Raw genomic sequence first — 6,000 nt, forward strand, 5'->3', positions numbered from 1 at the left:
GCATGCGCAATGGGAAGTGAAAACGGGAGCGCGCATTGAAGAGACGTAAACAGCGGGTGGGACCGCTGTATACGTGATATGTCTAAAACTAAGGAAGTAAACTATGGGAGGAGCAGGTACTGTGAATAGTCGATATTTTGACTAAAAAATAAACTACATATTACTAATTTTTTTATAAATGTATAGTGGCGGTTAGGTTAATATCAGGATTGCCTACAGGAATATGTGTTCAAAAGAACGAAAATTGACAATCACTTTAAGTGTGGTTTTTTTTTTTTCTTTCCATTATTTCAAATTACTGATTAAGAGTGCACCGTTTTATAGTTTGGTGAGATACATGGCTGAAATCAAGAAAAACACTACAGGTTTCAATTAGAAGTAGTGGCCGAAACATAACTCATCTATAAAAACAGTTCTCACACTGTAGGCTATGAACTCGCTAAGTGACTAGGTTTCCTCCATTGCAATAATGTAGCCGTAAAAACTGGAAAACAACACATTTGTTAACAGGATTTATCTTTTCACAATTTCTATTATTGTAACTAATTTGCGCCAGAAGGTCCTGGAAATCACATTTAAAATAAAATAAAAATTTATGCTTACCTGATAAATTTCTTTCTTTCCGGACATGGAGAGTCCATGACGTCATTCCAATTACTAATGGGATATTCACTCCTGCCTAGCAGGAGGCGGCAAAGAGCACCACAGCAAAGCTGTTAAGTGTCACTTCCCTTATCCATAACCCCCAGTCATTCAGCCGAAGGGAAATGGAAAAAGAAGATAACACAAAGGTGTAGAGGTGCCTGAGATTTAACAAAAATACTGTCTTAATTCAGGGTGGGGCCGTGGACATTACAATTACTAGTGGGAACTAAGACAGCAGGCCTAAACCGAAGGCTTTTTTTTTTTTTTTAAATCAAAGCTTTTTTATTAAGGTATTTAGCCATACATTGTTGATAACAAGACATCACAAATATCATCTCCAAAACAACACACCTTGAACGGGATAGAAAAAATACCAGGGAGGTATCATATCAATTAGTAATGAAGACACAGTGTGCATATGGGATTATGGAAACTATTTGTAGAACATACATGTCATACGAAAGTTATAACTAGACTTAGAGATATGTATTGAATATAAATTAATGATGCCTTAGATTTTTAGTTTATACATCAGTAATATTGTGGTATCTCTTTATCCTTGTATATTGTCTACTAGAATGATACTTGCTAATGAGCTACTTAGAGTACTGATATAATATTTAGGAAGAGAGATACATTTCTTTACAAAATAGGAAGGAGTACCATCTGATAATACTACATATAAATATAAAATACACAGAATCTTATGCTTTTGATAGATGTAAGGAGGAGCTATCAAAATACATAGGTGACATAGGGAGTTTCACTCTGTATCTATGTGCCAAGGTAGTGAACCATTATTTGGTGAGTTTAAAATGAACAAACAGGGTACCCTGTAAAAGAATAATTGGGCTTAGACAAGCTCCAACTGGATCAAAATAAAAGTAAGTAATATAAGTAACCACAGGGCAAAATAGCATGTGAAATAAGAATAAGCCTAAATGTTACTGATATAGTGTTCCTGCTATCTAGCCCTAAACCTGCATATTTCAACCTAATTCCCAGGGCGGTAAGAACTTGACTTGGTAGCCAAGAGCAACATGCGTGTACCTGGAGCCAGTAAAAATATCAGACTGTTATTGAGGGTATGCAATATAGGCTGATCGGTGTGGTTAGAGATATATCTTTAGTAGGTTTCCTTTTTTTGTATTAATTTCAGTCCCCTGACAATCAGCAGAGAGAGCCTAGGATCGTCTGATCACAGGGGATAATAATCTGTGGTAATGATAAGTGTCATAATAAGGTGACTAATAATGGCACAACTGCACTGAAATGTGAAACGTGCAATAATGTTTGGCAATCATCTAGAAAGGAGATATAAACAATAAGCAATATTTAGGAGCTAATAAAGCACACCAAAGTCTACGATATAGCGATTATGGCTTAGGTGCAGACTACCAGCAAGAGATCTCCCTAGAGTTATATGTCCCGATAGCAGCATATCAGGCTTCAGGGCCGTCATTTGGAAAGGTAAGCCAAGCGGGGCAACAGGAAACCTAATCACATCTGCTCATAAAGGCATACCACATTACCCGTTTCCAGATTGAATGTTACACCATTGACCCCTATTACAGTTATCCATGTCATTGGGAAGGTAGTATCCATTGCCCCTCCTGGGGTAATAAGGAACTAGATACTCCGTGCATGATGATGTCCCTGTGACATGGCTGTCAATCCGAGGCTGCGTGCCGAGTAATATGGCAGACCAAGACTAAAACAGCTCTCTTGTTAGTGACTTTATGCTGTGGCCGCTCTGTAAAAAGCTGTGAGCCGAGGCTCTGGCCGAAGGTAAGTGCATATTGGGATCAGACGATCTTACTCCATGAGTGATTGTAAACCCCTCATCACCTCCGAGGGAATCGGCCGCATCCCGCTCCAAAGGATCCGAGGGTGATGACTCACTCTTTATGTCGCAAACCACAGGTGGGATTCGTTTAGGCTGCTCTGTGTTCCGGATCCCATCACATCTGAATGCTTGGCCAGGACTATGCAGCGCAGTACACTGAGTCAGGTTTGGTCTCGAATCCATAAGTTGTAGAGGCCATATTGTGCCTATAACCTCTTTGATATCTCCAGGAGCTTCCAGCAGTGAGTCCTGCGGGCTTATGGCTGCCATGCATATGCCTCTAAGATCAGTAAATCTATAATCCATCAGTTGCCCTAAGTCCTCTAATTTAGTTCTTAGGATGTTACTAAAGTCCTCCATGTTGAAGTCGTTAGGATAGATTCTTGTTTATGAGGTAAGATGTAGCAGGTAAATACTGCTCTACTAGGATAGCATGATTATCCGAGGGGGGAGATGCATGGGTGTAATGGTGTTGGGGCCTATATTCTAAGCCAGATCAGTTTGGACCCCACAGATAGGATCATAAAAATGAAGGTATCATTTAGCTCCGTGTCTTCTCCTGTGTTAGCTTGTTAAGTTTCAGAGCTGGATGACAAGTTTAGAAGGAGATAGGCAACGAGTTGATAGATTAACTTGAGGAGCTTCATTAAAGGGACAGTCTAGGCCAAAATAAACTTTCATGATTCAGATAGGACATGTAATTTTAAACAATTTTCCAATTTACTTTTATCACCAATTTTGCTTTGTTCTCTTGGTATTCTTGGTTGAAAACTTAACCTAGGAGGTTCATATGCTAATTTTTTAGACCTTGAAGGCCTCCTCTTTTCAGAATGCATTTAAACAGTTTTTCACCACTAGAGGGTTTTAGTTCATGCATTTCATATAGATAACACTGTGCTCGTGCACGTGAAGTTATCTGGGAGCAGGCACTGATTGGCTAAACAGCAAGTCTGTCAAAAGAACTGAAATAAATGGGCAGTTAACAGAGGCTTAGATACAAGATAATCACAGAGGTTAAAAGTATACTAATATAACTGTGTTGGTTATGCAAAACTGGGGAATGGGTAATAAAGGGATTATCTATCTTTTAAAACAATAAAAATTCTGGTGTAGACTGTCCCTTTAAGTTGCTGCTGATCATGGCCGTGGTCAAAACACTCCCCCAGAAGCTTCATTTTTGAAAGCCAAAGAAGAGTAGACAGCCTTTGTGGAATGAGCCGTAATTCTCTCAGGAGGCTGCTGTCCAGCAGTCTCATAAGCAAAACGAATAATACTTCTCAACCAGAGAGAAAGAGAAGTGGAAGGCATTCTGACCCCTACGCTTTCCTGAGAAACAAACAAACAAACAAACAAACAAACAGGGCAGAAGACTGGTAGCCTGTAGGTAGAATTTTAGAGCACGTACAATGTCCAAGTTATGCAACAGACGTTCCTTTTGAGAAGGATTAGGACAGAGAGAAGGAACAACAATTTCCTGATTAATATTTCTATCCGAAAACACCTTAGGGAGAAATCCCAATTTAGTACAAAGAGCTGCCTTATCAGCATGAAAAACAAGATAAGGGGAATCACACTGTAAAAGCCGAGAGTTCAGAAACTCTACGAGCAGAGGAAATAGCAATAAGGAACAAAATTTCCAAGATAATAACTTAATATCTACAGAATGCATTGGCTCAAACGGAGCCTGCTGCAAAACTTTAAGAACAAGGATCAAGCTTCGAGGAGGAGCAACAGATTTAAACACAGGCCTGATAAAAAGATTGAACATCTGGCACATCCACCAGACATTTGTGCAAAAGATTAGATAGAGAAGAAATCTGACTCTTCAGAGAACTGACTGACAACTTTTTCTCCAGACCTTACTGGAGAAAAGACAAAATTCTAGGAATCCTGACCCTACTCCAAGAGAAGCCTTTCGATTCACACCAATATAAGGTATTTACGCCATACCTTATGGTAAATTTTACAAGTAACAGGCTTGCGAGCCTGAAGCATGGTCTCAATGACTGACTCAGAAAACCCACACTTAGCCAGAACTAAGCGTTCAATCTCCATGCAGTCAGCTTCAGAGAAACGAGATTTGGATGGAGGAAAGTTAGAAGGTCCTTCCTCAGAGGTAACCTCCAAGGAGGAAGAGATGACATCTTTACTAGGTCTGCAAACCAGATCCTGCGAGACCATGCAGGAGCTATTAGAATTACAGAGGCTATCTCCTGATTGATACGAGCAATGACTCGTGGAAGGAGAGCAAACGGAGGAAACAGGTATACAAGACCAAAATCTCAAGGAACCGCCAGAGCATCTATCAGGGCGGCCTGAGGATCTTTTGATCTTGAACCGTACCTTGGAAGCTTGGCGTTATTACAAGATGCCATCAGATCCAACTCCAGCACCCCCCACTTGAGGGTTAACCTGGAGAACACCTCTGGATGGAAAGCCCACTCCCTGGGATGAAAGGTCTGTGTGCTCAGAAAACCCGCCTTCCAGTTGTCCACTCCTGGAATGTGGATGGCAGATAGAAGACAATTGTGAGTTTCTGCCTACTGAATAATCCGAGTCACCTCCTTCATAGCCAAGGAACTCGGAGTTCCTCCCTGGTGGTTGATGTAGGCCACTGAGGTGATGTTGTGCGACTGGAATCTGATAAACCGGGCTAAAGACAACTGAGGCCAGGCCACTAGAGCATTGAAGACCGCTCTCAATTCCAAAATATTTATCAGAAGAGAAGACTCCTCTCGAGTCCATAGGCCCTGAGCCTTTAGCGAGTCCCAGACTACCCCCAGCCTAGTACGCTGGCATCCGTGGTCCCGATCACCCAGGAGGGTCTCCGGAAGCATGTTCCCTGAGACAGACGATCCTGAGAAATCCACCATGAAAGAGAGTCTATTGTCAACTGGTCCAGATCTATCCTCTGGGACGGATCGAATGTTCTCCGTTCCATTGTCTGAGCATGCATAATTGCAAAGCTCTCAAATGGAATGAGCAAAGGGAACGATGTCCAATTACCTCCATACATTGAGCTACTGACGGCCGTGAGAGGCAAGAAGAGATAATTTTTGTTTCATAGATAGGGAATCTATTATGGTCCCTAAGAAAACCACCCTTGTAGTTGACACAAGGGAAATCTTTTCCAGATTCACTTTCCATCCGTGGGAACGAAGAAAAGACAACAAGATCTCCATATGAGATTTTGCTACCTGAAAAGAGGACGCCTGAACCAAGATGTCGTCCAGATAGGGGAACGAAAATTAGAATTTTGACGCCCCTTAGGTCTATTCTTCTTGTCTTGTGGTAGAAAGGACCCCTTTCCACCCGTAATTTCAGAAATTATCTCTGCCAGACCAGGACCAAACAGGGTCTTACCCTTGTAAGGTAGTGACAAAAGCTTGGACTTGGAGGTAACATCAGCTGACCAAGATTTCAGCCATATAGCCCTGAGGGCTAGAACCATGAAACCAGACATATTGGCTCCCAGTCTAATGACTTGCAAGTTAGCATCAGAAATAAAG

At 41.3% G+C, this 6,000-nt stretch overlaps 1 protein-coding gene across 2 annotated transcripts in view; it reads right to left on the bottom strand.

Annotated features, from left to right (window-relative positions):
* GK (glycerol kinase) overlaps window positions 1–6,000 on the bottom strand; it is a 270,759-nt gene that overhangs the window by 133,275 nt on the left and 131,484 nt on the right. The gene's annotated exons all lie outside the window — the stretch shown is intronic.

Source organism: Bombina bombina, chromosome 3 (genome assembly GCF_027579735.1).
Source record: "Bombina bombina isolate aBomBom1 chromosome 3, aBomBom1.pri, whole genome shotgun sequence".
In the NCBI taxonomy this organism is placed as follows: Eukaryota; Metazoa; Chordata; class Amphibia; order Anura; family Bombinatoridae; genus Bombina; species Bombina bombina.